Source organism: Leptonychotes weddellii, chromosome 14 (assembly GCF_054177405.1).
Source record: "Leptonychotes weddellii isolate Sample4059 chromosome 14, ASM5417740v2, whole genome shotgun sequence".
NCBI classification, from domain to species: domain Eukaryota; kingdom Metazoa; phylum Chordata; class Mammalia; order Carnivora; family Phocidae; genus Leptonychotes; species Leptonychotes weddellii.
In genome coordinates this window covers 5517337-5526665 of record NC_138382.1, presented here as the reverse complement: position 1 = coordinate 5526665, position 9329 = coordinate 5517337, and the positions used below count along the sequence as shown (strand labels likewise).

General features: G+C 45.1%; 1 protein-coding gene across 6 annotated transcripts in view; it reads left to right on the top strand.

Moving 5' to 3' along the window:
* The window catches only part of RCL1 (RNA terminal phosphate cyclase like 1), a 156516-nt gene that overhangs the window by 2708 nt on the left and 144479 nt on the right, over positions 1-9329 (top strand). The window lies entirely within an intron of this gene.

Sequence of the window (9329 nt, the reverse complement as noted above, 5' to 3'; positions counted from 1 at the left end):
TTTTTTTTAAAGATTTTATTTATTTATTTGAGACAGAGAGAATGAGAGAGAGAGAGCACATGAGAGGGGGGAGGGTCAGAGGCAGAAGCAGGCTCCCTGCCGAGCAGGGAGCCCGATGCGGGACTCGATCCAGGGACTCCAGGATCATGACCTGAGCCGAAGGCAGTCGCTTAACCAACTGAGCCACCCAGGCGCCCCGAAGAAATTTTTTTTAAAAGATTTTATTTATTTGTCGGAGAGAGCGCGAGCAGGCGCACACAAGCAGGGGGAGCTGCAGGCAGAGGGAGAATCGGGGAGCCCGATGCAGGACTCCATCCCAGGACTCTGGGATCAACCGTGATTCTGGCAGCCACCATCGCATCTGTCCAGACCAGAAGCAGACCCAGAAAGTCTTCCTTCATAACCCCCAGGGGTTATGTGGTCATAGTCAAGCGAGTCCTTGGTAGTTTGATTAAAGATGTATCCAGGAGGCTGTGCTGCCAGTCATCTCTCCCTTTCTGACTCTTTTCTGACTCAGATTCTGAGAATTGGAAAAGACTCAGAGCATATCCAATAAAATCTTCAGCTTAAGTATAAAAATTGCATCTCTCGAAGGTGCTTGCTTAATCATCCCTCCTGGTGTGGGCTCTGGAGGGTGGGGGGTGTGGAGGCCTTTTGCCTCAGGGACAGTGGTTTAGAAAAGGTTCCTGAGCCCCAGTGTGTGCAAGGCTTTGTGGGAGTGTAAACACGAGAGGCTGGTTGCCCCACTTCTGGAGGAGCTTTCTGAGTAGGAAGTGCTTGACAGAGTAGCTTGAGTAACGTCAAGTAGGAAGAGCTGAATGTTGTAAAGGGACTCAGGGGAGTTAGGGCAGAGGCTTCCCTGGGGGTTATGAAGGAAGACTTTCTGGGTCTGCTTCTGGTCTGGACAGATGTGATGGTGGCTGCCAGAATCACAGTTGGTGAAAGGAACAGCTTGTAAGTCAAAGAGTTCTTTATTTATTATGTTGAAGTAAAATCCTGAATTTGTTGTGGTTGTAGTAGCTTGGTGGTTAAGAGCTTGGTCTCAGAGTTAGACCTTGGTTTGAGTCCTGCTTCTGCTTTTGCTATTAGCTCTTGGACCTTAGGCAAATTCTTTAACATTTCTGAGCCTCCGTTTTTTCATCTATAAAGTGAGGCCAACATCACCAGCTTCATTGGGTTATTGTAAAGATTAAATAAAATAATACGGGCGCCTGGGTGGCTCAGTTGGTTAAGCGACTGCCTTCGGCTCAGGTCATGATCCTGGAGTCCCGGGATCGAGTCCCGCATCGGGCTCCCTGCTTGGCAGGGAGTCTGCTTCTCCCTCTGACCCTCCCCCCTCTCATGCTCTTTCTCTCTCTCAAATAAATAAATAAAATCTTAAAAAAAAAAAAATAATACTTAAAGTACACAGAACAGTGCCAGGCATGTAGGAAAAATAAACGTTAGCTGGTTTTGGGGCGCCTGGGTGGCTCTTTTGGTTAAGCGTCCAACTCTTTTTTTTTTTTTAAAGATTTTTTATTTTTTATTTATTTGAGACAGAGAGAATGAGATACAGAGAGCATGAGAGGGAGGAGGGCCAGAGGGAGAAGCAGACTCCCTGCCGAGCAGGGAGCCCGATGCGGGACTCGATCCCGGGACTCCAGGATCATGACCCAAGCCAAAGGCAGTCGCTCAACCAACTGAGCCACCCAGGCGCCCAAGCATCCAACTCTTGATTTTGGCTCAGGTCATGATCTCAGGGTTCTGAGACTGAGCCCTGCATCTCTGGCTCTGTGCTCAGCAGGGAGTTTGCTTCTCCCCTTCTCCCCCCTCCCCCGCCGTGCACTCTCTCTCTCTCTCAAATAAAAAATAAATAAATCTTTTAAAAATGATGTTAGCTGATTTTATTATTATGTAACTTCTACCTACGAGTATAATTCTGCTCTCCGGCGTCCGAAATCTGTTCCTGCTTCTTTTTTAGATTTTTTAAAAAGATTATTTATTTATTTATTTGAGAGAAAGAGAGAGAGCGAGCGTACAGAGGGAGAGTGAGAGGGAGCAGCAGACTCCCTGCTGAGCAGAGAGCTCGATCACAAGACCCTGAAATCATGACCTGAGCCGAAGGCAGACACTTAACCGACTGAGCCACCCAGGAGCCCCTGTTCCTGCTTCTATCTGGAAACTTTTCACATATTTACACTTGATCTTAGCCAAAAGGCCGAGAAGCGATACTTTTCACATATTTAAAGAGAATTATGCCTTCTTTTTGTCCTCTCTTTTCAGTCTAAAGTTTTCCTTTTGGGTGATGTCTTCCAAATATTTGTGTGTATTATGTATAGGGTAGTGGTTTTCACACAAGGCAGTTTTGCTCCCCTGGGGGACATTTGGCAGTTTTTGGAGATATTTTTGGTGGTTACAACTGGGAGGCTGCTCCTGGCATCTGGTGGGTAGAGCCCAGGGATACCAATAAACATCCTGCAATGCACCATACAACTTCCTCACACAAAGACTGCTTCTGCCCAAAATGTCAATAGTGTGGATGTTGAAACCCCTGGCATATGAGATTAATTATGCCTTTTTTTTCTTTTCTTTTCCCCATATCTCCAGTGGTTGGGCATAGCAGTGTGTGGACCAAGAAAGCTGCACAGGGATTCAGAAGGGGATGCGACACAGGTCAAACTCTGTGACTGCAGGCAGACAAGCTAATCTCTTAAATAAAACTGCCTCCTTCCAGTGCAGATTGTGTATAATGAGAAGATTTTGAACCCCAAAGAAAGATGATCTTGGAATGGTTTTTACTAATTACACAACCACATGTGTAGTTTTTGCTTCATTCTGAGAAACACAGACAACTATGTTTCATTCTACTCTTGCTGTTCAGTGAGGAGGAAGTAAATACTTTGTTCTGCTGCTGTGTTCCTGCAGGTAGAGAGCCAAGGCATAGTTAGGTGAGGTAGCCGGCAAAGTTGGAGTCCACTGAGTGGCAGAGCTGGAAGGAGGGTGCAGCTGGCTCCCGCCCGGAGGGCTTGTTCTCCCGTTTAACCACATGCCGGACTCGGCTGTTCCTCGGCGTTCTGGAAGGCAGCTGTCCATAGCACCCCCAGCTCTGGATTTCATGAGGGCTGTGTCTTGCAGGGTTAGGTTGAGTTCACAGTTTATGGGTAAGAATGGAAAGAATTCCACGAGAATAATTGTTTAAAGTGGGAATAGGGAAAGATGGACTTGGGCAGGAACACTGGTTTAACAGTTAGGACGCGGGACCCTGAGCCAGTCCCATGACTAAGCCTCACAGTGTTCCCCTGTGAAATTGGAGAGAGGAGTTATGTGGGCCCAAGGGGGTGCTGCACATGGCTTCATCAGATGAGATTCTGAAAAGGGAGGGGCAAGTGGAGTTTTAATCAAAAGAATTCCTTAAAATGTGTTGAGGAAACATGCTACATAGAGGTCCTTTGAAAGGAAAACATCTTTTGGTGAACTGATGTGCTGTTTTGGGGCTAAATCTGGCTGTTCATAAATTGCATCTTCTAGAAGGAGAATTGTAAGGGAAAACTTTCTCCTCTACTCTCAGTACTCTCTCAGATGTACGGGGTTTTTCCCCCCTACAAAGCAGTTCTCCAATTCTCAGTGAGCATCAGCTGGGTGTACTACAGATTGAACTCAATTCTGACGCTGTCTACATGGAGATGGCAGCAGATCCCACACAGTAAGGGCTCAGTCCCACAAGACTGCCCCCACTTCGGACAAGTCCCATTCGCAAGTTCAGGCCACTTGTACTTCTGACCAACTGGTTATATAAATCGGGGGTTCCCACCATCCCCTCCTCGGGTCTGATGATTTGCTAGAATGGCTCACAAAGCTCAGGGAAACACTTATATTCACCAGTTTATTGTAAAGGATGTTATAAAGGATACAGCTGAGCACACACAGATGAGGTATGTAGGGCCAGGTCCTGCAGGGTCCTGAAACAGGAGCTTCTGCCCTCTGGAACCAGGGTGTGCACCACCCTTCCAGCACGTGTGTTCATTCATCAGCCTGGAAGTTCTCTCCTTGTGCAAGAGTTTTAATAGGGTTTAATCTCCTCTTCCCTCAAGGCCAGCAGGTAGGGCTTAAAGTTCCAACCCTCTAATGACATGGTGTTTCTGGTGACCAGTCTCATCCTGAGGTTGTGTAGGGGCCCCATCCTAAGTCAACTCATCAGCATAAAGTCAAGTGTACTCAAAAGGGGCTCCTTATGAATAAATTTTAGGAGACACTCCTATTATTTTGGAATTTCCAAGGGTTTTAGGAGCTCTGTGCCAGGAATCGGGGACAAAGACCAAATACATTTCTTACTATACCGCATGGATGCACCTGTATTTTGTTTTAGTATGGTCTGAGACTCAGAGTTACTAATTAGTAACTAGAGTTGGGGAAACCTGATGACTCTACGAAGGATAGTTGATTGACTATTGTCTTGTGGATTGGGAACCTGCCCTCTTGTGCCTCTGTTGACTGTTAGTTTGCTGTCACATGTTGATTATTGGGTGCCCAAAATGAGATACTCATCTTTTTTTTTTTTTAAGATTTTATTTATTTATTTGACAGAGAGACACAGTGAGAGAGGGAACAGAAGCAGGGGGAGTGGGAGAGGGAGAAGCAGGCCTCCCGCTGAGCAAGGAGCCCGATGCGGGGCTCGATCCCAGGACCCTGGGATCATGACCTGAGCCGAAGGCAGACGCTTAACGACTGAGCCACCCAGGTGCCCCGAGATACTCATCTTTGAAAGACAAATGCCAGGAATCCTAATCGTCTGCTTTCAGATCTGCTGTTGCTTGGAAGCTGTAAAATGCTATTCCAGATGGAACTGTGCACCATCTTTTTTTTTTTTTTAAAGTAAGCCTTTTAATTTTGAGATAGTTATGGATTCACATGCAGTTGTCATAAATAATACTGAGAGATCCTGTCTAGACTTCGCCCAATTTCCCCCACATGGAACATCTGGAAAAACTGTAGTACCATATCACAGCCAGGAAATGGACAGGGATAAGAGTGAAGGTATTGAGCATTTCCATTACCACAAGGATTCCTCAGGTTGCCCTTCCTCAGCCACACCATCTTCCTTCTTGCCCCACCAACTCCTTAACCCTTGGCAATCCCTAATCTGTTCTCCATTCCTATAATTTTGTCATTCGAAGAATATAAGTGGAATCATATAGTAAGTAACCTTTTGCGGTGGACGTTTTTCACTCAGCATGATCCTCTGAAGATTTAAGTTTTTTTTCAGGATTGTTCCTTTTTATTGCTGAGCAGTATTCCATGGTATGAAAGTATCACAGTTTTTTTTAACCATTTACCTGTTGAAAGACATCCGGATTGTTTCCAGTTTTTTGGCCGTTATGAATAAAGCTGTTATAAACATTTGTGTACAGGTTTTTCTGTGAACATAAGTCTTTGCCTGGGATAAATGCCCAGGAGTATAGCCACTGGGCTGTATGGTAGTTTGCATACTTAGGAAACTGCCAAAGTGTTTTCCAGTGTGGGCTTACGATTTTATATTCCCACCAGCAATGTGTAAGTGATTCAAGTTCTGTGCACCCTTGCCAGCATTTGGTGTTGTCACTGCTTTTTTCCCCCAAGGGTTTTTTTTTTTTTTTTAAGATTTTATTTATTTATTTGACAGAGAGAGACACAGCAAGAGAGGGAACACAAGCAGGGGGAGAAGGAGAGGGAGAAGCAAGCTCCCTGCTGAGCAAGGAGCCCGATGTGGGGCTCGATCCCAGGACCCCGGGATCATGACCTGAGCCGAAGGCAGACGCTTAACGACTGAGCCACCCAGGCGCCCCTCCCCCAAGGGTTTTAAAAGGTGTTACTTCTTCTAAAATCAACATTTTAATAACTTGGCTAAGCCTGTGCAGCTGGGGGCACTGAGGCGCCCTCCTGGCCTCTGGCCCTGCAGACCAGCTGCAGAGTCCGCTGGGCTGTTTCTGGATGGTCCCCAAAGGTTATGGGCTAAGAGGCAGCAGCTCAAGGTCATTGTCCCACCCCTGTCCCTACCAGAGGTCACATGTTGGAGAAGTCCCATCTTGATCACACTTTCTTGTAGAACCTGATGTTCTCAGATTTGGGGGGACGGGTTAACATTTCCTTGATTGTCGCCAGGGATGGGTGATGCTATCGATGTGAAGGCCGATGATGGCCTTCAGAAAGAAGAGGGAAGAGGTGGTGAACTCCCACCAGAACACCGGTGAGTGTGACCTGGTTTCAGAGGAGGATCAGGAGACTCAGAAGTGCCCTTCTATCCTCCCCCCCGCCCCCCAACCCGGGAGCGGACGAGGACGGAAGAGAAGAGGACAGAGCCCGTGGCCCACTTGTGCTGTGAGTGGCAGTCCTCCCTGCAAGGAGCCGCAGGCCAGACGGGGCAGCTGCCACACCCGCGCCGCTGCGGACGCACCGGGACCGGGCCGGGACCAGGCGGGGACAGTGCCCATGGCAGCCCGGGCCTGACCCAGGCCTCCACGCAGGGTGGCCAGGATGGGCGCGGGAAGTGCAGACAAGCCACAGCTGGGGAGGCGGCCCTCAGCCTGCAGCAGGTGGCCTTCACCGGAGGGGCCCCGAGGAGCGGGAGGAGGGCGCGCACGTTGAGAGGCGGGAGGAAGGACTCCACGAAGGACCAGGTTTCTGGTTTTAGCCGTCCTGGTTGTGCTGTCTTGTTTAATTTGCATATTCCTCATGGCTGATGATGGCCAACATCCTTCCCTCTGCCTATTTGCCGTCAGCATGGCCTCCTCCGACATCTTTTGTTCATTGCCAACTAATCTGTTTTTAAGCTTATGTTTTGAGAGTTCTTTACGTGTTCCGGTCCTTTGTCAGATATGTGGATGGCTGATACTGTGTCCCTCTCCACAGCTTGTCTTTCATTCTCTCTCTCGCTCTTAAGTAAGCTCCACGCCCAACATGGGGCTTGAACTCATGACCCTGAGATCAAGAGTCGCCTGCTCCAACAGAGCCAGCCAGGCGCCCCCAGTCTTGTCATTCTCTTAACATGGTCTTTTGCAGAGCAAAAGATTTTACTTTTAGTCAAATAGAATTTATCAACTTTGTCTTTTATGGCTTATGCTTTTGATGTTAAGTCTAAGATCTCTTTGCCTATTCTAGATCTAGAATATTTTCAATGTTTTTTTCTAAAGGTTTCATAGTTTTACATTTGATTTTTGTATGAGGTTTAAAACTTAGGTTGAGTTTCTTTCTTTTTTTTTTTTTTTTGCTTATGGATGTCCAGTTGCTCCAGCACCGTTTGTTGAAAGGGCTGTCTTTCTTTCATTGAATTGCTTTTGTATCTTTGTAAAAAATCAGTTGGGCACATTTGTGTGGCTCTCTTTCTGGGACCTTTATTTGGATCCACTGATCTATATGTCTGTCCCCTTGCCAGGACCATGTAAACTTGATTACTGTGCCTATAAGCGTGTAGACTGATACCTCCAGCTTTATTCTTACTTTTTGTGATTGTTTTAGCTATCCTGGTTCCTTTGCCTTTCCAATATAAGTTTTAGAATAATCTTGTCTTTATCTAAACAAAAATCTTGTTAAGATTTTGACAGGAACTGTGTTAAACCTATATGTCAGTTTGGGGAGAATTGTCATCTTTACTGAGGCTTCTAATCCATAAACATAGTATATCTCTCCATTTATTTAGATCTTTGCTTTCTTTTACCAGCATTGTGTAGTTTCTAGCATACAAGTCCTATAAACATTTTGTTAGATTTACACGTAAATATTTTACTTTTTCGAGCAATTGTCAGACCAATTGTCAACGATACAGTATTTTTAATGTCAGTCTCCATGTGTTCAATACTAGTATATGGAAATACATTTCATTTTTGGGAAGATGTTTATCCTCTAACCATGCTGAATTTACTTGTTAGCTGTAGGTGTCTTTTTGTACATTCTTTGGGATTCTCTATGTAGATAAACATGTCATCTGCAAAAAGAAATAATACTATTTCTTCTTTCTAAACTTTATGCCTTGTACTTCCTTCTCCGTGCCGCGCTGGCTGGAACTTCTAGCACCATGTTAAGTATGCGATGAGAGCAAACTGCCTTGCCTTGTTCCCTCTCTTAGGGGAAAGCGTCCATTGTTTTGGTGCTAAGTGTACTTTTAGCTGTATGGTTTTTTTTTTTTTTTTTCCAGATGCTTTCATCAGTGAGAAAGTTCCCTTCTATTCCTATTTTTCTAGGAAGTTTTTTTTTATTATTATGAATGAGTTGCATTTTGTCAGATGCCTACTCTACACCAATTGATGTGATTGTATGACTTTTCTTCCCAATGCGTTTGTAAAGAAAAATACTAGAACTGAAAAATTTGTATACAAATAGGAAACTTGAAAGGTCATAAAATAGCATAAATCAGAGAATTAAATTTCCCTTTGTTGATTTTATTTCTTTTATAGGTTTTTTTTTTTTTAAAGATTTTATTTATTTATTTGACAGAGAGAGAGAGAGACACAGCGAGAGAGGGAACACAAGCAGGGGGAGCAGGAGAGGGAGAAGCAGGCTCCCCGCGGAGCAGGGAGCCCAGTGTGGGGCCTGATCCCAGGACCCTGGGATCATGACCTGAGCCGAAGGCAGACGCTTAACGACTGAGCCACCCAGGCGCCCCACTTTTATATGTTTTTATATAAGCACAGCGAGATATCTAGGAACATTTGAAGGCATGGGACAAAAAAAGTAATCTTCAGTGTTTGTTATTACAAATAAAGCAGCAGTAAAAATTTTTGTACATATATCCTAGCATACTTCTATTTCTACAGGATAGAGTTCTAGATGTGGAATTGCTGGGTCAAAGACTATGCTTTTTTAAAATGTGGGGTCAAATCAAAGTATGTGAAATCCTCTTGCTTAATTGGTAAGATATCCTTTCCCTTAATTGCTGCTTCTTCCTTGTATTGACACTTTCTTTTTTTTTTTTTGAGATATATTTAATGGCATTTGTAGTATGGCAAATTGGAGAGATGATTGGGTTTCTTTGCTTGTTTCATAATTTTTAAAGGTACTCTTTCTTTGAATTTGATTTTTGTTTATTATTTTTTAAAGATTTATTTATTCGTCTGAGAGAGAGCACGTGTGTGAGCCAGGGGTGAGGGGTGGTGGGGGGCAGAGAGAGAGAATCTCAGGCAGACCCCCCACTGAGCATGGAGCCCGTGGTTGCTCAGTCTCAGGACCCTGAGATCAGGACCTGAGCCAAACCCAAGAGATGGTCGCTCAACTGACTGAGCCAGCCAGGCGCCCCTTGATTTTTATTTTTAAAAAATAAACTTTTAGCAGAGGATACTACATACTAAGAAAAGTGCACAGACCCCGGTGCCTGGATGGGT